Source organism: Eretmochelys imbricata, chromosome 3, assembly GCF_965152235.1.
Source record: "Eretmochelys imbricata isolate rEreImb1 chromosome 3, rEreImb1.hap1, whole genome shotgun sequence".
In the NCBI taxonomy this organism is placed as follows: domain Eukaryota; kingdom Metazoa; phylum Chordata; order Testudines; family Cheloniidae; genus Eretmochelys; species Eretmochelys imbricata.
In genome coordinates, this window is record NC_135574.1 from 168,686,066 (window position 1) to 168,713,674 (window position 27,609).

At 43.6% G+C, this 27,609-nt stretch overlaps 1 protein-coding gene across 8 annotated transcripts in view; it reads right to left on the reverse strand.

The window, feature by feature from the left end:
- TRERF1 (transcriptional regulating factor 1) overlaps positions 1 to 27,609 on the reverse strand; it is a 143,019-nt gene that overhangs the window by 98,571 nt on the left and 16,839 nt on the right. For all 8 annotated transcript variants that reach the window (XM_077813825.1, XM_077813824.1, XM_077813822.1 and 5 more), the window contains exon 2: positions 257 to 307. The gene's annotated coding sequence lies outside the window, so the exon portion shown is untranslated. The remainder of the gene's footprint in view (positions 1 to 256; positions 308 to 27,609) is intronic.

Genomic DNA, 27,609 nt, shown 5'->3' on the forward strand with positions numbered 1-27,609 from the left:
TGTTTCTTCAAAAGACCTGAGCATTCACATTTCCATTGTCACTGGGAAACTAGCTGCAAGTGCTCAGCACCTATGGGTGAAGGGGGTTGGGGGTGAAAATCAAGCAACTTTTACTTAGCTCTCTAAATTCACATTGTTGGCAGCTATCTCCATGTACTCAAGTTAGAAAATAATGGATCTATGAATTTTCCCAACTGCAGAAGAAAGAATTCTCCATAATTTGTAGCAAAGAAAATAAAACTATAACTTAAGTTACCTGTTGTTGAATTATTGAGATCAACTTTCTTATGTCTTCCTGAGCAGGCTTCTGCGGGGACAAAAACGTATCATATGTTTAGGGGAATTATTCAAAACAGCCTAGTAAAAGATTTTTGTGCTCCTTTGAATTAACAAAGGAACAAAATAAAACAAGCTACAGTATATCCATTTAGTCAGAAAACACCTGCTTAGTTAGGCCGCAATCCTGCTCCCAAGAATGTCAGTACTTATATTCCCAATAACTTTCATCATGCAGGAACAGGCCATTACTACTCAATTTACTTACTACACTGTAGGTTTACTAAATCAGTGGTTATCATTTCAAGGACCCAATAATAAAACAAAATGTTTGCAAAACAGAGTGTTACTGCAAAATGCATTAACGCAGTACCTCCTATTAATGGATTTTTAAAATAATCTGAATATACATAAGTGTACCACTTTTCAGAAGATCAGTATTAATCTAATTCTGACATGTTAAGACAAGTAACCTTGGCATTGCAACTCATCAAGCCCAAACTAGCAGGGACAGGAAGTCCTGGTCACTGTTATTTCCTTGCCAGTTCCTTCCAAAATCCCACAGTGCAATTTCGATGAACAAAGTGATTTCATCTCATAGTGTTTCTTATAATGCTTTCATACTTCTGACCAACTTGTCAGCGAGGCTCCCAAGTGGAACTTGCAGAACCAGAATTAAGATTTACAAGGGCCCCAGGCTCTGGAAAGGGAAAAGAATAAAAGACTGCTGGCGGGAGGAAGGAAAGGTGCTCCAATGGCAAGTCTGGCACCCACCAACACACTGCAGCATTACCCACTCTCTGTTTTATTGTAAGTCTCACAATTTCTATTTTGTTGTGTTTTTTAAAAGGGTTCTCATGAATTTCTGACTGCTGGCTTCAATCCTATGAAATCTGCCCTCATCCACAAGGAGACAGCGTCTCTCATTTCATAGATTCATATAGATTCATAGATATTTAGGTCAGAAGGGACCATTATGATCATCTAGTCTGACCTCCTGCACAACGCAGGCCACAGAATTTCACCCACCACTCCTACAAAAAAAACCTCACACCTATATCTGTGCTATTGAAGTCCTCAAATTGTAGTTTAAAGACCTCAAGGAGCAGAGAATCCTCCAGCAAGTGACCCGTGCCCCATGCTACAGAGGAAGGCGAAAAACCTCCAGGGCCTCTTCCAATCTGCCCTGGAGGAAAATTCCTTCCCGACCCCAAATATGGCGATCAGCTAAACCCTGAGCATATGGGCAAGATTCATCAGCCAGATACTACAGAAAATTCTTTCCCAGGTAACTTGGATCTTACCCCATCTAAAACCCATCACAGGCCATTGGGCCTATTTACCATGAATATTTAATTACCAAAACCATGTTATCCCATCATACCATCTCCTCCATAAACTTATCAAGTTTAATCTTAAAGCAAGATAGATCTTTTGTCCCCACTACTTCCCTCGGAAGGCTATTCCAAAACTTCCACTCCTCTGATGGTTAGAAACCTTCGTCTAATTTCTAATCTAAATTTCCTAGTGGCCAGTTTATATCCATTTGTTCTTGTGTCCACATTGGTACTGAGTTTAAATAATTCCTCTCCCTCTCTGGTATTTATCCCTCTGATATATTTATAGAGAGCAATCATATCTCCCCTCAGCCTTCTTTTAGTTAGGCTAAACAAGCCAAGCTCCCTGAGTCTCCTTTCATAAGACAAGTTTTCCATTCCTCGGATCATCCTAGTAGCCCTTCTCTGTACCTGTTCCAGTTTGAATTCATCCTTCTTAAACATGGGAGACCAGAACTGCACACAGTACTCCAGGTGAGGTCTCACCAGTGCCTTATATAACGGTACTAAAACCTCCTTATCCCTACTGGAAATACCTCTCCTGATGCATCCCAAGACGACATTAGCTTTTTTCACAGCCATATCACATTGGCAGCTCATAGTCATCCTATGATCAACCAATACTCCAAGGTCCTTTTTCTGTCAACAGGACCCAAGCTACAGGCTGCCCTTAGCTATCTAGCTACCATGCCTCTGACCTTTGTAGAGGAAAGTGAGGCTGCTCCCAGCAAAGATGGATGCCATCTCCCATTGGCTGAAATGGGGCTAACAGAGGGAAGATGGTGGCTCCTCAGCCTCCATATGAATGCCAGGGGACAGGAGAATGCAGAGTTTCAGGAATGAGACCATTGGGTGGGGTGAGGGGGGAACAAGGGAAAATGTGCTAAGAAAGAGGATGTACAGGGATGATCAGGGAAATGACCGGGGGGAGCGGGGAAGGGGCAGAGGAAATAGGAGGCAGACTGGGAGGGTGCAGGGAAAAATAGTGTGGCAGAGAGAGAGCCTGTGGTAGGGGAGACAAGGTGAAGAGAGGGAAATATAAGTGGGCAAGTTAATGAGGTAAATGGGGGACTGGAGATTATAGGGGATCATGAAGGGAGAATATGAATGAGACAGCTGCCTATTCTGCCTGGTTACGGATGGGGAGGGGGAATTATGAGTCATTGAGTGCCAGCTTCTCTCACACATGACAGGAGAGAGTAAGTGCAGTCCCTTCCAAGCAGTGAACAGGGAAGCCACATTCTGTGTATATTTAAGGTTATTTTTGATCCTGAAATTATCTTACACAATCTAGGAGTGGAGAGCTTCCCCTTACAAGGTGAGAAATATCCAAAAGCAGGCAAAAAATGTAATTTATTTACAGTTTTAAACCTTGTTTTTAATCCAATCATGAATTTTTGGGCTCGGACTCATGATTTTTGAATGTTTGGTGTTAGCAACATGGCCACTGCCAGAAAAGGAGTCAGGACTCTTGAGCTACAGAATTTGCACGATACGATAGCCCAGCCAAATGGCTATTTTGTTTGTGTTTGGCCCTATACAGTTAAAAGCCTGTAAAACAAACACTAGTTGATGTATTACCAACAGTGCCTATGGTAAAGGTCTACAGGAATCCCCTTAACAACAAGGAAGAACCAATACTCAACCTTAATGAAACTGGCTAGTCAGCCATCATCAAGAGGCCTATTAGCAACTGAACAAAAGGCTCAGGTGCCACTTCATATGGGTGCTGAGAAGGCTGCAGAAATGACTAACACTGTTTACACCACAGCAACAAACCCCTTGTAATTGAGTCAGCTGGACCAAACCAGTTTGAGAACCTTTCATTTTTTCCATATTAGCTATGATGACTCAATTTAAGAACACCAGTTGCACATCAGCTCTGCTGTTTTAAATCATGTCAACTGCAATGCCCTCTTGGTACCTATTTCATAGCATCAGTACAGCTTCCAGACATAGTGAATTGTGGAAGATTTGAAAAGGTCACTTATGCACTATGGAACAGTAGCAGGAGGACTAGCTGAATCATTTTAGCTATTCTGTGTTCACATGAGCACTAAATCAGTTCAGATTGAACAAGTTATTTAGACCTTCTGAAAGCAAGTTTAATCTATACAGTTCTGGTGTTGGATCATATTAAAGAAGTTCTGTATTAAAATCACAAATGAGTTTGATTCCCCATAGTTTAAATTCCAGGGTATTACTAATTAAGAGGTCTCTTGGTTTTTGGTACCGTTTCTCTCCCTCTATGTGTGAAACTTGCAAGCTGCTAATTGTGTTAGTACATTCTAAGACAGAGAGTGTTCTCAAAGCAATTCACAGAGAGAGAGACTCAAAGCAATACTCTAACAACAGAAACAGCACCCAGAGACTCCCCGCCCTTTTGTTGTATTAACAATTGTGATTAAAATAGAGATAGAGGATGTATGTGGATGGATGCTTGGTGTGGATAATAACTGAATGATCAGGGAGGTGCCAGCCTAAGAATCCAGTGTCCATCGGCTGAAGAAGGCATCAAGTGGAAATAACCAGAGGACCCCCCAGAGGACAGACTGGAATCCACCCAACAGCCTCAAGAATGGGAGAACCAAAGAACAAGATAACATCTTGGAGCCGTCAGGAATGTGCTATCTGCTGATTGATTCAGCAACAGCATGATGAAGCAATTCCCATAGACTGGCATAGGAAGAAATTCCTATAAAAATAGACTCTAAAAAGCGAGAACTTTGGGGTCTGATTCTGCAAACCAACTTCCAGGAGCATCAGATGAACATCTGACAAGGCCCTGCTCCCTCCTCATGTCCAGGCCACCTGGCCAGTGGCTTGGCATGAGCAACTCTAAGGCTGGTAACTATGATAATAACCTTTGTGTGTGTGTGTGTGTGTGTATGAATGAATGTGTGAATAAATGTGAGATTGAATGGAATGTTATAACTATAACTGCTTACTATGATTCTTTCTGTATTCACAATAAATGTGGTATTTTGCCTTTTTCCCTTTAATAAGATCCTGCTGGTTTTTATTTTATTGGTATAACACTGGGAACATACGCATGTGTACATGTGATGTGATTTACAAGGTAAGATACAACAGTACACTGTCCGGAATCCTTAACACCCGGTCCATACTGTACCTGTTGGGGACACAGACCAACGCCAGCCATGCCTGTAGGGACCTGAGACGGAGTCACTCGTGCCGGACCCTGTAAATGCATACCTCCATATGACCCAACCGTCTCAGGCACATGTGGGCAGTGGTGAATGGTTGGGCACCCAGAGTCGAGATGAGGTCCACCATGGCTTGGAACAGAGTCTTGGGAGGAAGGCTGTGGCTCGAGTGGTGTCAAGTACTGCCTCAATGAATTCTATATGTTGCACTGGGGTGAGGGTCGACTTTTTGTCGTTTATTATTAGGCCCAGGTCGCAGCAGGTGGAACAGACCAGATTGAGATGCCTGATCAGAGGACTGGCACCTTATCAACCAACCAGTCATCGAGGTACGGATAAATCTGGACTCCCCAACGTTGCCGGTAAGCAGCCACTGGTGCTATACACTTTGTGAACACTCTCGAGGCCAACGAGACCCAAAAGGGCATCGCTGTTAACTGGAAATGGTGCTGGCCCAACGTGGAAGAGAGGAAAAGCAAGTGCCCCAAGGAATATGGAAATATGGAAGCAGTGTCCTTTAAATCAAGGGTGGTATACCAGTCTCCTGAATTCAGAGAGGGGATGATGGAGGTCAGGGAGACCATACTAAACTTCAACTTTTTGAGAGACTCGTTGAGGCGGTGCAGGTCTAGAATAGGTCTGAGGCCCCCTTTTGCCTTCGGAATAGAGGAAGTAACAGGAGTAAAATCCTCTTCCACTGCCCCTAGGCACAGGAGGTTTTCAATCTCCTGAACGAGGAGTTGCTCGTGAGAAGTGTCCCTGAAGAGGGACAGGGAAGGGTGGCGGAAGTGTTGGTCAGCTACAAACTACAGGGTATAGCCCGATGAGACTGTGATGAACACACAGAGGTCCAAGGCAATATGGGACCAGGCCGACTGGAACAGGGTGACCAGATGTCCCAATTTTATAGGGACAGTCCCGATATTTGGGGCTTTGTCTTATATAGGCACCTATTATCCCCCACCCCCGTCCCGATTTTTCACATTTGCTATCTGGTCACCCTAGACCGGAAAGGGTGGAGGTGGTTGACGAAGACGGGGAATGGATCCGGTGCAGTGACTGAAGCATCGTTCTTGGATGCACCCTCAAAATGACTGCTTCTGGCTGCCTTGATCCCTGGAAGGATCAGGCTGGGCATGTGGACGAGATGACGACTGGTGGCATCACTTAAAACCCCTGTCTTGGTCCTTTTTGTAGAAGCTGGAATGAGGGGTACCCCAAGACCTTGATGACAGCAGAGGTGGGGGAACACACGGAACGGCTTTCTGGCCTGCTGAGGAGTATGTAGGCCTAAGGAGCAGAGGGTGGCCTGGGAGTCTAGCATCAGTCAGCTCAAAGAAGAGCCCTGTTCCCTCAAACGGGAGGTCCTAGAGGGTGGATTGCATTGCCTGGGACAGCCTGGAGGTCTGTAACCAGGAGCTACACCTCATGGCTATTGCAGAGGCAACCATCCTGGACACCGAGTCCGTGGTGTCCCAGGCCATCTGGAGGACACCCCTGGCTACCACCTTACCCTCCTCTATGAGAGTGACAAACTCCTGCACCCAATCCTGCAGGAAGCTCGCTTTGAACCTCCCGATGGAGTCCCACAGGTTGAAATTGTATCTGCCAAATAGGGCCTGATGGTTACAGACCCTAAACTGGAGGCTTGCTATGGAATACATTTTTCTGACATAAGTCCAGCCTCTTGGCATCTTTATTTTTGGGGGTGCCTCTAGCCTGGCCTTTTCATTGACAGCAGACACAACCAGGGACCCCACAGGAGGGTGTGCATATAGTATTCACACCCCTTTGTGGGGACATAGTACTTCTTTTCCACCTTCTTGGATGTGGGCAGAATGGAAGATGGTTAGCCACACTGACTTGGGAATCTTTAGGACCCCTGGGTGAATGGACAATGCAACCCGGGCTGGGGCAGAGGACGGAAGGACACTGAAGAGGTCATTAGGCTCCTCAGCTAGCTCCTCAACCTCCAAGTTCAGGTTGGTCGCCACCCTTTTAAGTAGGGCTTGGTGCTCCCTGAAGTCATCAGGGGGGCTACCAGTTTGCGAGGGCCCCACCACCACCTCATCTGGGGACGATGAGGATGACTGCACCGCCAAAGGCTGGAGGGCATCCCCTTGCTGCGACGGGGACTGCTCCGCAGCTCGGCACCGCTTCGGATTGGGCTCTTTGCGCCAAAGCCGGTGCCAGCTGTGCTGGGGGTAGCGTGTCCAATGCTGCCCGGGAGAAGTGGTGGGAGTATGGTGCCAGCATCACAGTCACCCCCCACGGGTTCCAGTACTGCCACGAGGCAGTCCATGCCCCTTGACCCCATGCCAATGCTGAAAGCATCTTGGCAGGCTCCTGGCTGGGAGACGATTTGCCCCAAACAGTGGAAGGGCTAAACTGTCCATCCGACCACTGTCCTTCTGGTGGTCAGGGCCGTGGAAGCTTGAGTCTGTCGACTGACTCTTGTCAGCAACTGGTACAGTGAAGGCGAGGGCCGGTGCCTGCTCGAAGAAAGCACCAGTGCCCCGGCAACTGGTGCCGTGACCAGGAACGGTCTCGTGTTGGAGGAGACAGACGCCTCGGAGACCTGTAAGGCGATTGCAACTGGCGCCTTGGCAATCTCTGGTGGGAGGACCGTCGGTACCAGGAACACAGGGATCAGCATTGCGACTCTGGAGTCCCGCATCTTGTAAGCGGAGACCATGGTGTTGGAGATCTAGGCCTCCTGGCTGGAGACCGGGGTTGTGGTACCAGGGTCCTTGGCCGTGACGAAGGGGAACAGCGCCTCTGGTCTGGGACCACTGCTTTTCGGGGCGGTCCCATCACCGGCTTGGTTGTCAAAGCTGGTGTCTTGGCAGGATCAGCCATGCGGCAAGGCATCTGTGATGCCTATCGGCCAAACTGTTCTTTGGCCGCGGGGCCCGCCTCAGGCGCAGATCGCCCTGTGATGGGCTGAGACCCCCTACTGCTCCCCAGAATCGGAGGTGGGTCCCTGGCTGGGCTAGAGGGTCTGACCACAGCGGTACCACCCGAGAGCCTCCGTTGCGGACACGAGGCCTAGCTCAGGTCCTTTGCCCGAAGTTCCCTTGCACGGTGCCTGCAGACCAGACTACTTCGACTGCTTCTTTGGTACTGGCGAGGGGGAATGGTGCTGGATGGATCCTAGTGCCAGCATTGCAGATACTGAAATACCAGGTGTGGAATCAGAGTGCAAGGACTTTGATGCTGGGCGCAGAGCAGCCTTCATGAGGAGGGCCCTTAACCAAATGTCCTGCTCTTTTGGAGTTCGGGGGTGAAAATATTTGCAGATCCAGCACTTGTCTTTTCGATGAGACTCCCCTAGGGACTTCAGACAACTCTCGTGAGGATCGCTGATGGGCACTGGCTGGCTGCACTCAGAACACAGCTTAAAGCCTGGGGAGCGGGGCACAAAGTCCCAGCCAGGACTCTAACTACTAACCTGCTACTAGAACACTTAACAAATAAAGTGATCACTGGCTAAATAACAAAGGAGAACGATCTAAACAGTGAAGAACCACTAATCCTCTTGCTAAGCAACACCAGGTGCTCCAACCAATCATCATGAGGGGTAAGAAGGAACTGAGAAGGCATAAGGCTGGTGGTGCCCGATATACTGCAGCATGAGAGCAGCACTCCAGAGGACGCCACAGCCAGCCCTACAGATACCGCTAAGGCAAAAGTCTCCAACAACTGTGCACATGGATGTGCGCACCCCTAGAATGGAATCGACATGAACAAGCACTCGAAAAAGGACTCAATCTAATTTGGAAGGATAAAGGGCTGAGTTTATTCTACAGGGATTTGAACCTGTGGCACTGAGGAGTCTAGGCGAATAGCTGGATCTGACCATTAGGGCTATTCACTTCACAGTATGCACTCCAACACCAGCCAAAAGACAAACAGGAAGTCATGAGCGGCATAGAAATGATATAGATTTGAGGAATTCAGAAAAGATAACACGCGGTACAGAAGTGACAGCACTGGGTGGTGACTGATTACCAACAAATTAATAAACAATTCTTCTGTGTCAGTTCCTATCCAAAACAACAGGTTTCAGAGTAACAGCCGTGTTAGTCTGTATTCGCAAAAAGAAAAGGAGTACTTGTGGCACCTTAGAGACTAACCAATTTATTTGAGCATGAGCTTTCGTGAGCTACAGCTCACTTCATCGGATGCATACCGTGGAAACTGCAGCAGACTTTATATATACACAGAGAATATGAAACAATACCTCCTCCCACCCCACTGTCCTGCTGGTAATAGCTTATCTAAAGTGATCATCAGGTTAGGCCATTTCCAGCACAAATCCAGGTTTTCTCATCCTCCACCCCCCCACACAAATTCACTCTCCTGCTCCTCCAAAACAACTTAACTGTTCATTGTTCGGACTTTAGGATTCCAGTACTTAAAGTCAGTATACAGGAAATAGAAATTGAAATAAGAATGTAAGCCTAATTCTAGGATTTTTGACATTCACTTGCACACCTCCCACTTGTCATTCCTCACCATGAAACTGCCCATTCACTGAATGTCTGGGTTAGATACTGAAAGTTGACTGAAGGTTACATTTTATTTTCCAAGTATTAACACTATTAGTCAGCAAACTTTTCTGTTACCAGAGTGAAGGGGATAAGTAAAGGCAGGTTTCAACTTAGAACTGCAAGTCCTATGCCTACTAGTACTCAGCTTCTCTTGCAATATTTCAAATCTGAAGTGATTATTTAACAGGGGAAACAAAAACAAAACTTTTAAGAAAGTTCACATAGATCAACTACTTTTTTTTGTTTTTGTAAATGCTTCAAAAATATATTAACCTTATTTGTAATTTTAATAAGGATTTAAGTTGCAAGAAATTCAGCTAGATCAACTGAAATATTTTATAGTTTTAGTATTAAATTTTCCCCTGCATCAGAAGAGTATAGTTACCTTAGTCTTCTTAAACCTGAATACAGGCCTCCATTATTCTAAGAATTAAAGATCTGATCTACCTGGGAAGATCCCTGTGCCTCCAAGCAGATCCATTTACTTCACCTGGGTTTCGTGTAAGGGTCTACCAGCACAAATCAGCTCACAGGATCAAAGCCTAAATTTTGTATACTTATTAACAACAAAAAATTATGTTATTGTAGTTACCAAAGGATTGTGATGGACACTGTACAAACACAGGGTATGTCTACAATGCAAATTAAGGTGTAACTGTAGCATGGGCAGGCATACCTGCACTAGTTTTAATCTAGCTAGCATGGATAACGAAAGCAGTGAAAATGTGAGGAAATGGATCCCAGTGTGGACCAGCAACCCAAGTACATATACAGGATCGCCTGTGGGCATGCACTGGGGTGGCTGTCCCACACTGCCACATCTTTACTACCATTGTTATTTCTGCCAGCTAGATTAAAGCCAGCAAGGCTATATGCCTACCAATGCTGCAATCATACCTTCACTTGCAGTGTAGGCATACCCAGAGATGGAGAGAGTCCCTGCCCAAGAACAGAGAAAGGATTGGAGACAGAGATATAATATACAAGTAAATTAATATCATGATTTTTTGCACAGTATCGTTTACAGAGGGGGGGAAAAACACTGTTAAATTTGGAACAGAGGCAGGGTGAATGATTTGCACTAGCAATGTGTGGGGTTTTATGGACAAATATTTTACATACCATGCTAATCTCCTCACCCTATTCAGAATACAGTAAGTCAAAACATCCTGATTCCATTTCCAATAAAGAAAACCTTTTTACCACCAATCTGAAAGCAAATCAGCAGCAGCATACAAGCCTTGCAATTCAGAAATAAAAATCTAATATTTTATAAATTAGGAAAAAAGGCAATTTCTACCCTCAGATTAATTACATAGCATTAGGGGATTGAATCACCTGCAATGATTTTACAATCCTGGATATAAAAGTAATAAGAATGTTTGTTACAACATGCTCTGTAAGAAATATTGGAAGAGATTCCCCTCCTAGAAAGGGGTTAGAAGGTCAAAGTGTGCAATTTTATGACTAGATATGTCAACCTAATAAAACGCAGCACCATCACATGAAATATACGTAGCTAAATTATGTAATTATGAAGATGAGGGACTAACACCATTGGCCAGAGGTACTAGTGTCATATATTGTAGATGTTTCTACAAATCCCCGTCAATGCATCTAAATCCTGACATGCAACACTCCAAATACAGCCTAAGGTACAGTCTACGTATAAGCAACCAGTTATTAAACATGGTAATTTTTGAAATAAACTAACATATACCATGGACTGAGAAAACCAAATCACTTTTGCAACATTGCTAACCCCCCAAAATTAAAAAAGTAACAAGACTGGCCCCAAAATCATGAGGGGTTTTGTTTGTTTTTGTTTTTTAAATAAAAAGACTAAATAAAGTTTTTTAGTCTGTCTTAATTTTTTAACTCCCCATTCCATGTGTGTGACAATTAGTTTTCCCCACTCTGAGCACCAGACTGGGAGCTAAAAAATGCTGAGATGTAGTCCCAGCTCTGACAACTATGACTTTAGACAAGTAGCTAGGGCTTCACACTCTAAGATGCCAAGCACCCACAATTCCAACTGAAGTCAATGGGAGCTGCAGGTGCTAAGAACCTCTGAAAAAGGCAGATCCCATAACCATTCTGTGCCCCAGTTTTCCCATCTGTAAAATGGAAATACCACCAGTTTCCTATCTAGCAGGGGTGTTGTGACAATTCATTTTTGTACAGCACTGTGAAGATGAAAAATGTACACTAAGTATTAAAAATGCTTCATGTAATGAATGCTGTTTCCTCATCCTTCATAGACGAAATTCCTTGTCACTATTCCCTCTTTTTAGTTATCACTTGCACTACTCACCCATTTTTGTTGTCAGGAACTGATTGATTGTTTTTGCTGTTACCAGACAAGGGTAAAATAAGTTGCCTTCACTATAATTTTGTTTTCTCTAAATGGGGATCAGCTGCTCTGTCCATGTAAGAGCAAGATTTTATTTAAAAAAAAAAAAACCCACACACATGCACAAAAACCAGAAGACTGGCAGTCATGACTGAGATCTGATGCAAGTGATATAGGGAAATGAATGCATACTCACGGAGACAACCTTCAATAGCCAGACCTCTAAAATTCCAGTGATCTCACCTCTTGCTGGCTATATTCACAAAGCTCATACAAGAACCATAGGAAAGTTTGTTCTATTTAACAAAAGTAAATGTAATTTTGCTGCTCCTAATGTAAATATTTTTTTAATTGGTTGACTTTTTTAACCTCCCTGACCCTATTAATTTGTCACATTCACACTGAACCACCAAGACAGAACTGGTGCTCAGACTCTATAGTGGGGAATGTTATAGAAAATATAAGCTAGAAAGATCCACTCTACCATGGTCAACTTAATAAAATGAATCACGTCAGACTGGAGATTGAGTGTGGAGAAGCAGGGAGGAAAAGAAGGTTTATAGAATAAGTCTGTTCATTATTCTCATCAGGCTGAGGTCTCACTTTCACTCCCCTCAGGAAGAAGGATCTATTTCATAAGTCTGCTCTTTGAAATGGCTGAATATAAAACAGGTTGCAAAAAACCAACATAGGGAGAATACTGCATAGACTTAGTCAGTAACCACCCTGTGACAGAGGAGCATTATGGCTACCCTTTTGCCTCAATAATCAATATGGTATCTCCTAAGCATTTGTGCCATCCTCACAGATGAGCTATAGTATGAATCATGAATGGAGAGGAACACCTTTTGGCAGAAGTCAGTCTGAATGTGAGAAAATGGGCATGGAGAATTTGAGATGCTATGCAGCGTCTTTGGTGAGGCCTAGAAAACTCTCTTCCACCATAGTGTCCACCTAGTCCCAATCAGAACTGCTCCAGTGACAAAAAGCCTCATCAATCTAGGCTGACTCTAAAGGCAGAATTCTCATTTTCTTGCTGAACAGTTTTCTGTATTCTGCAGATAGAATCAACTAGATTCAGACACAATTATCCAACTCGGTGGGAGCAGAGATGCATCACAAGGTAGCAAATTTAGCTTTCCTGTGTCAGCTGTGGCCAGCGTCACTCACAGACAACCCTAAAGATACTTTGAGATTTTTCTAATATATGCAAGATGAATCTATGTTCTACATGGCTACTACAAACCAAGCATCATAGATTAAGATGGTCATCCAAACACAGTTTCTGGAGTAACGGTTGGACAGCCAGTTGTTTCTATCTACCTGGCACACTGCTCTTCCACTAGAATGAAGGTATTAATCTCATTAAATTACCACTATGCTTTTAACCATTTCTTTTTAGGAAAGATTATTGGAACAGTTTTAGCAAAGGAATTCTAGTGCAATCTGGGATCTTCAACATTTAACTGACCACTGACAGTGTAGTTAGAAGCCTGGGTACAACACAGTGGCCAGTGTCTCAGTGATCAGTCTTCTTCTACTAATAAGCAAAAGCCATGTGTCCATGCTGTCTTCCAGGTCTGTCCAAAGCCTTTGATACAGCAACATGCTGTTGACTGACACAAGTGGATGGAATAATTTTTTAGTAGCTCTGGGAAGTTGCTCTTCTACCCTGAAGGCGGTCTTTTGCAGAGCACCACAGGTCTCTATTCAGCCAGTTCTCATGTGTAAGAGGCACGTGCAGACAGACCTGAGATTGAGAGGCTGCTTGGCCTGCAATGCCACCATCATGCGGCAGCCAAGGTGTACCTTTGTTAGTAGGACACAGATGTCCTTGTTTTCCCAAACCCAGACTGAAATGGGAGCTTGGATAAGACTAAGCTGGGGAGCTCAACCTATAAAAGATGTAGGCGTTGCTGATGGGTCAGGGACACTTGTTCTGACACTTTTAGGGATGTTTATGAAAAGAAAAAATTAGGGAGGAATTAGGAAGGTTGCTTAGACCTCTCTCTCCTGCTTCTCTCTCCTCCTTCAGAGAAACTGGGACCTCTCTCCCCCATGCTCCCCTCTCCCCAGAGAAACTGGGACCTCTCCTCACCCTTTGTCTATAGCCAAAGGAGGGGGCCCAGACGCCCACCACCACCACCAAAGAGGGAGGAACAGCCCTAGGAAAGCTGTCCTCCTATGCTGTCAAGGGCCCTTAATTACTTTGGCCAGTCCCAGGCCTGGACCTCCTTCCTGGGATGATTCTCCTCCTCTTATCCCTCCTTTGTCACATCCCCTCTCTCCTCCTGCTGTCTCTTCCTGCCCCCTCTGGATTCTGCTCCCCCGCAGACTGTACAGTGAGGGTCTGAGAGGAGGCAAGACATGGGGACTGTCAATCGAGTTTTGGGGTGCTGCTAGATTCACCATCCAAAACACAGGCTGTGTGCAGAACTAACTGCCCTGTGTGTACCATGCTGGTGTGCTCTAGGTACCAAGAGTGCATTAACATATTCCAGCAGAGCCCACACAGAACAGCTAGCGTGCAACACACAGCCTGTCCCTTGGGTGGTGAATCCAGCAGTGCCCTAACACATTCAAAATGGCTGCAACTTGCATCCTATCAGGCCCTCACCAAGCAGTCTGTGCACGTGCTCTGGGTTGATGGAGAAGAACGCCCCCCCGCTGCCATGGCACTATCTGCAGTTTTTGTCACAAGTGGTGATGAGTAACACACACAAATGTGTGTGCATGTTTGCAAAATTTGTAGATTTATACCTGAATTAGTAACTTTGTACCATGTAAAAAGTGGGAGGATTATGGAAAATTAGTGAGGGCTGGCATCTCTGCAGGGGAAATATATGGTCTATCTACTCTTAATTCAGTATGCAATATGGACTATTTGAACCTCACCTGCTCCTCAGAGAGTAGAAGAAATGCTTCCCCATCCCCCCAGTTTATACCTAGTTAGGAGATTTTGACCTCTACTCTCAGATGTTGTCCTTACCACACTTTGCCTTTGTCAGTTAGGCGCTGCCAAAATAACAAGGAGCGCCATAAGATTCATAGCTCATTCAGTGATACATGTCATATTCCCTGGATAAAACAGCCCCATCCTCCCTCTCTCTCAAAAAAACCCCAATCTATTAATTGTACTCTTCTGCACTACCATAAAAAAAATAAATCAGTTACATACTCATCCAACCCTCAAATCCAACAAACCTTTTACCCACACCCCATCCAAATGCAACAACTCTTCCACCTCTAAACCCTCATACTTCCCACTCCCCAGAGCCTCAGATCGTCCAGGTGGCTCCCCTATAGCAGTGGTTCTCAATCAGGAGCCCGGGGTCCCCTGGGCGGCCGTGAGCAGGTTGCAGGGGATCCGCCAAGCAGCGCCAGCATTAGACTTGCTGGGGCCCAGCTCAGAAAGCTGAAGCCCCATCGCATGGGGCTGAAGCCCGAGACCTTGAGCCCCACCACCTGGGGTTGAAGCCAAAGCCTGAGCAGATTAGCTTCATGGTGGGGGGAGGGGGGCGCGCAGCGGCACTGTAGCATGAGGCCCCAGACAATTTTCCTGATTGCTACCCCCTAATGCCGGCCCTGGTTTTATATGCACAAAACCAGTTGCTGTGCCACAGGTGGGCTGTGGAGTTTTTATAGCATGTGGGGGGGGGAGGTGGGGCTCAAAGAAAAAGGTTGAGAACCCCTGCCCTATAGGGCAGCTACTGCTGAAACCAACAGCCATCCTGTGACCTCTGGCTGTGGGAGCTGTTGGTTAGATGGGGAGTGGAGTCTCCTGGCAGTGGTCCATTGAGAGAATGCACCCCCTCCCTTTGGTTCCTAAATCGGGAAGGTCTACCCTGGCTGCCGGCTATCTACCATAGCTGGGGTGTGTGTGGCTGGGGAAATGCTTGGATCAGTTGTGAAACATGCTGTTTTGCCTGCTGGTAGTCATGGAGATATCCTCTGGGGGTAATGGGGCTTCAGGCTCCCTCCCAGTACAGACTCTGATCTCAGTGCTGGGCAGGCAGGTACTGCTGGTGGCTGCCGTAGCTGTAGCACCCTGACATGATACAGCACCATCTCGGCCTTGCCTCCTCTTTGCGAGCAGCTGGAGTGACCTGTAGAGGGGCAGCGTGTCCTCTCTCTAGGAGCGCATGGGAGATGCTGGTGGTAGACACAGAAGGGGAGTTCCACCTGCAGCAACTACGACAGCGGCAGCACCAGTTTGCAGCCGTGTATTTGAGAGATCTCCCTCCCTCCCTCCCTGCCAACCTCGCAAAACGAAACTAAGAACTCCTGATCTTATAATGGGGAGTGATATCAATCATGATCACGGTACATGCATTTATGGTCTAAGCTTCAGCTTCAATGCCAGTAAGGGCTTTTTTAACAACTCTGTTGAACAGAGAACTTCCCAGCCCACAAAAAAAAAACAAAAAAACAAAACAAAAAACCTTACACCACTTACTCTGGAAAGGCCTGAATGAAGAGATAGGCCTTGCATCATGCTCTGAAAAAGTAAACCCAGGCCCCTGCAACGGAAGAAATCACATTCTAGAGGCAAGAACCTCTGCACTGAGAACACCCTACTAAAAATCCCTTTTCTGCTCCTGGTTTCACTGCACAACCTTCCTTCAGGAATTCATTGCTTCTTCTCCAGTCAGTCAGTTTAAGGGGAAGGGAGGTTACCTTGTGATAAGAGTATATTCTAGGGTCTGAGTGTAGGGGCTACACAGCACTCCCAGCCCTGCTTGCAACATAAGCACAAAACCAAAGTTGGCCCAAAAATTCAAAGTGCTGCTCCTAGACCACAGGGATATACCCTCGATTCAACCCAGTTTGGATTTGTCCTTCCATGTTTCCCTCTGACCTTACAGCACCTTGGCACGTTCCCTTTCTGGGGTTCTGTGCTCCCAATTCATCTGTGTGTCTGTGTAATCAGTAACTTGAAACTGATACTATCTTGTCAGTTCTCTGTGGTCTTCTTGTCTAGCCATGAGAAGTGCTCCTTGCAGCACACTCATAATTCTCCATTGCCCATGGGATGGAAAAAAAGTGAGAAAAGAAGAGAGGAATGTTAATCTCTCCTCCTTCCCCTCCAGCAGAAGTCTGTGCTTCTACCACACAGAGGCTTCCCAAGGGAGGGAAGACCATAAAATCTGTGGAGCCAAAAGTGCCTGAAAAATGGCTGCAAGTTGCTGTCTCTTCAGTTCTGCTGCTGTAAGGAAGGCTAAAGCCAGTCAATGAGTTGCTGATGGAAGATCAGTCTATGAAGTCTTCACAAAAACGCAGGGCCCTTAAGCCAAACCTGTCCCATAGCCTGGCAGGAACATCAAAGTTGGACTGACCCAAGATTGGATCAATTTCACTCTGCAGTTCCTGCAGATGCTACTATGTAAATATCTTGTGAAGGACAGGCAGTATAGGCCTACCCCAGCTGTGAGACTCTCCCTATGGGAATTTTTAAAATGAAGTGACAGAGGAAGGCACATAGGAAGCTATATGAAAACCTGCAGTCATGCAAATTTAAAAACGGATAGAATGTTACCATACTCTTGATGTCAACCCTAGAGCTTAGGAATCACCCTCTGTAAACAAGCCCATCTCTTCACGACAAGCTTATAAAAAGGAGTATGCAGTAAAATATACATGGATGAAATATTAAACTTTGAGCAGTGGCTACTACACATTGCTGTATTTCGTTTCCAAATGGAGTCTGAGTATGCACAGTATTGTATATATGCCACATACAAGGATGGGGAAGAAGCCCTAAGCAGGAAACAGTAGCTATTATTAGATTAGCACAGGTCACCTAAATTTAATGGTATGCTCAAATCTGTTTTTGATTTGCAAACCCTGCTGACATGAGATAAGAGGATATTTGGAATTAAAAATAAAATAATCAAACTAAAGTGAATCAAATGCTACTCAGCAACAGATGAGTAAAACTTTAAAAAAAAAAAAAAAAGTCAAATTGTGAACTGCCAAACATGACAATGTTCCTTTCCACACCACCCAACTCCCATTTTGACACAATCTAGCCATCATGAAAGGTACTAAGCTGTCTGCTCTGGAGTTTCCTGTCCAGAATAGATGCAGCAAGAATGCTTCACTTGCACAGCATCCCTCCAAGGCAATGTGAACAACCCCCTCACTTGGACAGACTCCCTCTAAAGGTGAGAGGATAGCTTAGTCCCAGTGGTCTGCGGAGATTTCCCCAAGTGTCAGTGCCAGGGCAACAGTGGGCTTGAGGATGTGAACACCGAACTGCCAGGAAATAGCTTGAGACTATTCACGTCTTTAACAGATCACCAAGAATTCTCTGGATGGTAACAACTTGTGGTTACTAATGACTAAGGGCTTGATTGTGCTCATTCCATTTTCCCTGAACAACGTCCGGAACAACGTGCAGCACTCTAGGAGTAACACAGGGAAGAAATTGGGCCTCAGAGAGATAGGATTCTTTACCATTGGCAGAATACTACCCTCTGCACCAGGTTGGAGTGGGGAGCCAAGCTTCTGCCCATTCACCTCGGAAGGGAAGAGACTGTGCATAGCATCTACTTACTCCTACAGCCCCAGACCCAGGTTCAGGGAGCCTATGTATGAGTCAGGGTTGCCAACTTTCTACTGGCACAAAACTGTACACCCTTGCCCTGCCCCTCTTCCGAAGCCCTGCCCTATCTCCAAGGCCCCGCCCCCTACCTCTGTCATTCACTCTCCCCACCCTCACTCACTCGCTGATTTTCACCAGGCTGGCTCAGAGGGTTGTGGCACAGGAGAGGGTGAGGGCTCTGGCTGGGAGTGTGGGCTCCGGGATGGAGCCAGAAATGAGGAGTTCAGGACACAGAAGGGAGCTCCAGGCTGAGACAGTGGGTTTGGGTGGGGTTGGGGGTGAGGGCTCCGGCTGGGGGTGCAGGCTCTAGCATGGGGCTGGGGATGAGGGGTTTAGGGTGCAGGAGGATGCTCCAGGCTGGGATCGAGGGGTTCGGAAGGCAGGAGGGGGATCAGGGCTCGGACAGGGGGTTGGGGTGCAGGCTCTGGGCGGCGCTTACCTCAAGTAGCTCTCGGAAACACTAGCATGTCCCCCTCCAGCTCCTATGCGGAGGCACAGCCAGGGAGCTCTAAGCGCTGCCCTGTCTGCAGGTGCCACTCCCGCAGTTCCTATTGGTTGCCAGCCAATGGGAGCTGTGGAGGCAGCACTTAAGGAGTGAGCAGCGTGCAGAGTCCCCTGGCTGCCTCTATGCTTAGGAGCCGGAGGGGGAACATGCCTCTGCTTCCAGGAGCTGCATGGAACCAAGGCAGGCAGGGAACCTGCCTTAGCCACACTGTGCCGCCGACCAGACTTTTAACGGCCCAGTCAGCAGTGCTGACTGGAGCCACCAGAGTCCCTTTTCGACCAGGCATTCCGGTCGAAAACCAGACACCTGGCAACCCTAGTAGTATGAGTGAACCCCCGCAAATGACCAGATTTAATTACCTTAAATTATTTAATGACCAGATTCAATGACCTTAAACTGGAAATAAGCCAGTGATCAAGAAGAAAAATGTTTAGTAGTCTCATCACCAATCCCCTTCCATTTCTTGGTCTGAAACTCTTCTATTCCACTGGTATGGTGAGTCCCCATCCCCCACACCAACCTTCTCTCAAGACTCCTATTCCATCCATAAATTACATTTGTGTCAAAAAAAAAAAAAAAATTGTAGCATCAGCCTTAACAGTGAAATTTCTTGCTGTTAACTTATGCCATTATTCTAACTTTATTTAAACACAGCTTTATGTAGTTTGCCTATCTTATCATTAAATAAAATTTGTGAAAACCTCTCCCCCACACACACATACTTTAGACTGTTTACACATTTAGTCCAAGAGGATGTTCTCGTTTTATAAACAGTCTGACTAGTGACTGCATTATTAGCAGGGAAAAAAATAACTTGAGGATAAAAATGTAGGCAAAACACTGTCTGCTAAAGCCCAAAAGTGGAACAAAAAGACTAAACACCAGAGTTTAAATTAAAAAAAAAAACAAAAAAAAAAGAAAAGAAAAGAAAAGAAAAGAAAAAGTGGTTCAGAATTAAAGCTGAGGAAATAAATAAGAGCGTAAGATATACTCAATCAATTTTGCCCTTTCCCTATTTACAGAATATTCTTGAATGTATTCATGTTTGAGATTTAAAAAAAAACTGATTGTGAGCAGGTCACTGTGACTATCTGATACAACATTCTAAATTTGACTTGTGTTGGTTAGTTATAACTGGTCACGCAAGTCATGTGGCATTGTTTCTGTTCTCTGATAGGATGAGCACAACACTTATCAGGAAAAGTGCTTGAAGAGCCATGACATGAGTAGAAGATAAACAGGATCAGGAAAGTATATACTGTAACACTTTAAACCTTTTCCTTTCTGGGCTATACAGGCCTTGCCTTCATTTCCTCTTACCTTATTATTCCTAGGGAAAAAAATACTCCACTACAAAATTTATCGACTAGGTTCAACATTTAAATTTACTTTTTTGGCTCACACTTATTTACATGTGCACATGTGGTCCTCGTTGCAAAGAGTATGGTCTGATCCCTGTGTAGCTTGCTTAATTTACTGCCTCAAGGCTATGAGGGGGATATTGGGAAACCCATCATTCCATATGAAATATATTATTTCCAGTGTGAATATTTGCACAAGATTAACATTTGCTCTTCACAAGTACTTGAACGTCTGAGCATAAAGTTAGCTTTTTGCGAGTATTCATGAATAAAATTCAATTGCTTGAATATCTGTGAAAAGCAAACACAAGAATGTGTCAGCGTAGCCTAAATGTATTAGTTTTTGATTAATCTCAGACTTTTTTGGTGGTATTTGCCTAGCTCTATTCAAAATGATGCATCACAGATTTAGCAAATAACTTTTTCTTGCCACTCAAGCACTCTGTCATAAATAATAATATAAAGTGAGATCACACTAGGTTTGTGTAGGACAAAAGTAAATTTGAGCCTTAAAAAAAAAAAAAAAAAAGACATTGAGGGGTATATACGTAGGCCAAAGGAATATTTAATTTTATCTAGTTGACATGTTACTGCTAAGGCAAAAAAGGTGTGTTTTACAACCAGTTCTAAGAGCTAATTCTGGGGAGTTGGGAGCATTCAACTGAAGTCAGTGGAAATACTCTTGGCAGTAAGTGTTTGCCATAATGGACCCTTGACTATGGAGTCATTCTTTAATGTGCCTCTCAAACAATCTACGGAAGACAGTCTTGCTGAAAACAACCCTTAAACATCACAAGTCAAGGAGGGGGGAAAAAGCCAAAATATCACTAAAAATGTTCCACTTAAATAATGAAAAATCTCTTATATTTTAGCATTATAGACCTGGATTTGAGAAGTTCTGAATTGGGTTACAGCAATATTTATTCACCACAGCATAAATCTTCCTTACACAGTAGTAAAACTGCCTAATAATTTAACCGTCAATCATTTTTATTTTAACTTGTCAACAATTGCCTAAAATAGGAATTTGTTTTATAGTCTGTTTTCACATGTCTGTAGTTTTAAAAATGTGACTGTTTCAAACTCTTTGCATGGATAATGTTTGTAGACTGCATTTACATGCAAAGACAGACATGTTATAATTAACTAGTCTCTTGGGTTCTGCAGGGTGGCCAGTGTGCATTCTACAAAGGCACCTGCATCATCCTATAGATAGGTGCTGCATTCAGAGTGTGGTTTTCCACTAAAAGCAAAGGAGCAGCCTGAAAAGGCATGGTCCTGCGAAATACATAACCAAAGGACAGGAATGAGTTAAACCATGATATTCCCGCCAAAGATATCGTCAAGTTACCTACCACTTCTGGAATGTGAATTTTAAGTGATGTTGTATTACTGTACTTTAACATGTACAAATTTCATTACAATGTTATACCAAAAACAGGATTACCGCATGTAAAGAATCTGATTATACTTGTCTCGGGTACAAGGTTTTAATCTGGCAACACGTGGGTTTTAAACTTCAAACACCTGAAAGTATCTGCTTTCGGTGGGAGGGGAGAAAATAAACTATCCTTCAGAAAAGGAAAATGCTGCTTAACAAAGCTATAGCTCTCATTTCTTCCCACCAAATCAAGTCATTGATAAAACAGAAACCATTTTAGACCATTTACTGTAATTCAGCCTAGGTAAATTTTAACCAAAGCATCACTGTAAAAGCTAGTAATGTGGTGATACTCTCATTGCAGCACACACTTTCTTTTTAAAGAAAGACTTTAAAAGACTAATATAATAAACTCAAGATAGTGTCATCATTTACAAAATAACTGGCATTTTTCTAAAAGCTTTTGAGAAGCATGCTCAGTTTACATCTCCACTTCCTGTTACTATCTCTCCTCTTTGCTTTTCATTCTTTCAACCAAAAATTACATTACTGATGCTACAGCATTTCACTATCAGGATAAGGATTCAGGACAAGATTTTTGAACGACTGAGCAGCAGGCGTGGTGCCACAACTTAACTGTGAACTACCAAATAAAGTAAGAAGTGTATTAAAGACTTAATTACTATACTCCTAGTATTCATGTACACTATAATACTTTGGCATGTTCAATTTATAATACTTTTTCCATCAGACAAAGACTGCTGACAGTGTAAAAACTGGGGCCCAATCCCACAAAATTGCCATTTACAGTGTCCCTAGAGGGTTTCTAAAAACAAAGATGTTGGAAAGAAAGAGAGAAAGAACCAGCAGCAGCGAGCAACAGGCCAGCTTATCTCGTGATTGCACTCTTTGGTGTGAAATCTTGACGCAGGCTTAAGACAAGATAGTGAGTGTCACAACTACTTCAAAGTTTGCATTCATATATTTTCAGTGCAATTTTAAAACTAATAAAGTCTCTATATAGCCAAGCTCGTTGTTTTGTTCCAAAGTTGATGTCTCAAAATAAACTCCATCATAAGGAAAAAAAAGACAAGACAGTTTACAATTGGCCAAAGCATAAAATGTTGTTCAAAGTTATCGATTTATTGTTTTTCTTCAAATTAATTAAAATTAACCAAATCCTAAATTTCTTACCTATTCAAATCCCTCACTGACTACAAGAATGATACTGAAAAACACTTCTATAATGTATATCTTTTCTTTTACAAGATGTTCTTGTGCCAACAACGCTGAACGGTCATTACTAACTCGGTTTTCACAGGAACTGACTGCAACCCCTTTGCTGCTTTTGTAGTTCACATGATGAAACAGCAGCCTCCCACTTATTTCAGTTTCCAAATTATTAAAGTGTCTTTTCTCCACTAGTCCTAAAAATATGAATCCAACTCCTTGCTTATGTCAGGGTGGGTGTGGTGAAGCAAAGGATATCTGGAGGATCTAGTCAGACTGCTGAGAGGTTAGGGTATTTTTTTTTACAAATGTTATGTCTAATACTATGCTAATAAGGTTGGTAATAGGAGGCATTTTACCTATGGGGGGCATTTTCGCCCTAGCATTCCCCAAGTACTGATTTGTTGGAACCACAGATTTTCTACATAAACCCACTTTATTTAGGCTTAATGCCAGCCAGTTTCCCACTGTTTTTGAGACATTATTTGGCTTCTCCAGTCAATGCAAAAATGGGGCTAAGTTCTGATCTTAGCTACACTGATGTAAATATAGAGTAACTCCACCAATTTCAGTAGAATTACTCTATATTCACACCACTGTAAATGAGATCAGAATCTTCTCAGAGGTTGTAAAAACGTGAGACTTTAGTGATGAAAAACATTCAAGCTTGAGAAAGGATACTTTTAATAAAGAGATTAATTCTGCTCTTTTCCTACAATATACAGAACTGCTCAGCTCAGAACCATCTTTGTTCCAGTCTTATAAAGTCTAACCCTGTTTAGACTTTTCACTAACTTCCATACATGTAGTACAATCTGAGTTTGGTATTGTGATTCTGCTCAGTATTTTACACTTTACTCATATTGTACTCCATGTGAGTGATTTAGAGATTCACCCTAGTGTAGAAAATGTCTCCTCTGCTGTACAAATGGTTATGGGCATTCTATTTTTATTTACAGCAGGCAAACACAAAGACATCATTGTACATTTTTAAAGTACTTATGGAAGTTAAATGCCTAAATACGTTTAAACGTCTGGCCCAAGGTAAAAACAGTTTTAAAAAGCACATACAAAAGTTTACTAAATATGGCTACGCCACTAAAAATATTGCAGACTAAGACTTTGATTCAACGAATATTCTTTTAAAAGGCAAACCCTCCCCACTATAGTGGTATTTATTCTTATGCTATATTTAACTATCACATTAAGATTTGCCTCTTTTGAGCTCAGGGAACCAGCATGAAAACTATAGTAAAAAATTAAGATTAACTATTAGCCAAATTCATAAAACATTATGTATTTTCAAAAGTAATTATTAAAAATATCATGTGGAAATGTATTGCATTATTGCCCTTGTATGACTTGTAAAAACTCATATTTGAGTATTTTCTTTTTCTAAATCCTAACAAGCACAATACCTTTTGTGTAAACGTGTATGATAGTACAAGATATGAGTATCTGTATAAACAGAAGAGAAAAAAGAAAGGATCATTAATATTTGTTATGCATGTAGGACCTCCTGCCAATCAAAAGTCACGACTTTTACAGGATTGTTACACTTAATTGCATAATGGACACTAATAAAATATTTTAAGAGAATAAGGTCACCACGGCTGGCTAACACAGTTTTGTGCCAACCACTATTCACAACAAGTAGCTTTCATTACCATTTTGAAATCAAGGAGACAGACAGTGAGTATTCCTCACTATTTTTCCAAACTGAATGCAATTAATATTTATATTTTATTTATGCTGTGTCCAAAGCTCTCTGGATAGCTAACAAAATATAACTTGAAGGCAACTTTACTCAATAAAACCCCAAACTAATCTGCAAAACATTTCACTAACCTGCCTTCCAACATTCAACAAATAGAGAAGTGAGGAAGGATGGATGATGCTTTGTTTAAAGCACTGGACAGAAATGCAGGACTGAAACTAAATTCAGCTCCAGGCTCTGCCACAGTCTCCCCGTGTGACCTCTGAGAAGTCACTTTGCACCCCATCTGTAAACTTGGACAATACTACTTTCTTTCTCTTCTTGTCTACTTAAATTGTGAGCTCTTCAGGGCAGGGACACGCTTGCTAAGCAAAGCATTTGTCCAGAGCATGGCATAAAGGAGCCCCAGTCTCAGTTGGGAGCCTCTAGATGCTATCACAAAAAAAACAAACTACCACCACCTATACCCATAGAACACTGAAAAAAAATCTAGACCATCTACTGGGCCAATTTACATTGATGAACAAGTAGACTTAAGAGTATTTCAGACCCACAGGATCTCAGTGGAGAAGCCCTGCCTCCTAACCTCTGAAGATTATGGTATAGGACAGTCAGCAAACCCAAACCTGTTGATTCCAGCTGCTATAGCAGCACACAAGGTAAAATAATATGTTGCATGTACATAGGAGCATCATTCATCAGAAGATCTCAAAGTGCTTTACAAACGATAAAGATCAGGTTCTCCCCTGCAGAGGGGAACTCAAACTACTCAGATCAGGGGACACAGAAGGGGGGAAGTGTCAGCTCCAAGGCATGCTCCCCAGTTCCCTGAGATCCCACAGAAACACTTCCTCCACCTCTCCCCACGACTATATTTTCTAGGTTTTGGGGTACATGAGTGAACAGAGTCAAGTAAAGCTGCTCTACACTACATGCCTGGGGTGACCAGATTTTCAAAATAAAAAACGAGAAATTAGTCATTGGTGGGGAGAGTATTTAGGGGGTAGTTTTAGTAGCCATTAGCAAGATGTGCATGAACGGGGAGAGAGGGGGGAAGAGAGAGAGAGATCTACCAGCCAAGCAATGCCCACTGACACCCCACTCCTTTCCTGATATTCTGTGGATTTGACTCTACATGCAGGAGGGGACTGGTTTAAGGACTTGCACAAAGAAGGTCTGGGATGGTACAGGACAGGGTGTCACTACAGGACAGACCTGCTGGGGGTAAGTTTTTGAGATGCATGTGCACTCACACAACAGTCAATTTCACCAGCTCAGTGGGTGGTGGTTTCCTCTGGTATCTAGTTGGCATGAGTGTGACAAAAATACTATACTCTTAGTTACTAGGAATGATCACCATAGACCTCCTCCCCTCCAGGCACCATATATTTGTCATCAGCTTGAAGTAGTATTGACTCACATGGTTCTACATCTGCTACTACATCACCTCAAGGGCTGCCAGCCAAGGAGAACACTGCTCCTGAAGGAATTTTAGAAGCTAATAGAATTATTATCCACATAACAGGCAAACCTGAAGGACTCAGCCTGTGACCAGGCTACAATTTTGGGCCCAACTCAAGTAGTTCTGATTCAGCAGAGTTCATTGCTCACGAAGTAGCTCAGGACCATGACATCCATTTCTAAACTGTAAGCTCCTCATGACAACACTCCACACTGTCAGCGTTCAACAAATTAATAATGTCACCACCCCAAAAAACCACAACTCCCCTCTCAAGAGAAAAAAAAAAAAAAAAAGCACAAATGTTACTTAACTAACACACCATCATACTTGCCACAGCTCTCAACTAAACCCAACTAAACCTCCAGCTTTCCAGACCAGCTTCTTGCATCCAGCCACCCCCAAGACTGGCTTTTTCAGTCCATGGTAGGTGAAGCCAGTAGCCAAGACTCTCTCTTATCAGCACTTTCCCTATCCTCAGCTGCTCTCGGGTTCAGACTTTGTAAAGGAGGAAGGAGCTGAGGGAGTACAGCTGTTAGGAGGAAAGAGGTGTCACATAGCAGCAAAGTACACACCCCCACCTGCCAAAAGGAGGGGACCTAAGCATAAGACCTACCTCTGAAATACAGGTGGAATATTTGTACTCTGTGAGAGGACAGGAAAGGGGTGTGGATGCACTGGTGGAAGGGAAGATCGTGGATGGTGAGAGAGGGACCAGGTGGTGAATTGGCATAAGAGAATGAAAAAAAATATGGATTAATGAACTTGAGTGTGGATGAGGATAACTGACCAAGAAACATGATTACGTGGCAGGGGCAGATATTTTATACTGTATACAAATGTCATCTAAGTTTGAGTTTCTCTCCTGCTTTCTGTCAAGCGAAGGTAGGCAGGTCTGCTCGCACTGCTTCTACAAGCATTTGTCCCATTGCTCTCTCCCACAGCCTGTCTTGTAAAGTCCTCTACAGCCTGAGAAGTCTGCTTTTTATGAAGCAGGGTTAGTGACACCTGACTTCCTAATCTTTAAAGGGATACATATTTCCTTTTTAAAGAATGCAGACCCTTTTCCTCGCACATGGGAACTCACCATTTCTTTTTCTATTCCTTTGGAACTGAATAAGGGGTCTCTTTCTACCACAGACACATCTTGCTCCATGAGCCTTTCAGCTTCACTTGGGTATCTATAAGCACAAGGACACACTGCTGCATGCTTCCTACTACGTCAATCATGTAAAAACATTGTAGAACTGAACAATACATTCTACAGTTATTTGCATGTCTAAGTACAAGTTCCTGTAATAACATAACGTCTGTTAAGCAGAGCAGCTAGCTATGATGAAGTACAACAGAAGCTCACAAACGTGTGTGTGTGTGTGTGTGTGTGTGTGTGTGTGTATTTATTCACATGTGCTTATACACCTACAAATACACTCACTTTATGGGAGACAAAAAACTCTGCCTTTTGATATATTCATGCAATTCCACAAGACCCAAATCTGTAACTTTTCAATGTCAATAAGCAGCTCTAAAACGGGCTAATTTAGTTTAATACTTGAGGCAAACAATGGGGATTCTGAACAAGCATTAGCTGAATTCTGGTGTATTATAACAAGCCAAGTTCTAATTTTAAGGATTCATTGTGATATTTTAGAAGCAGTCTCATAAC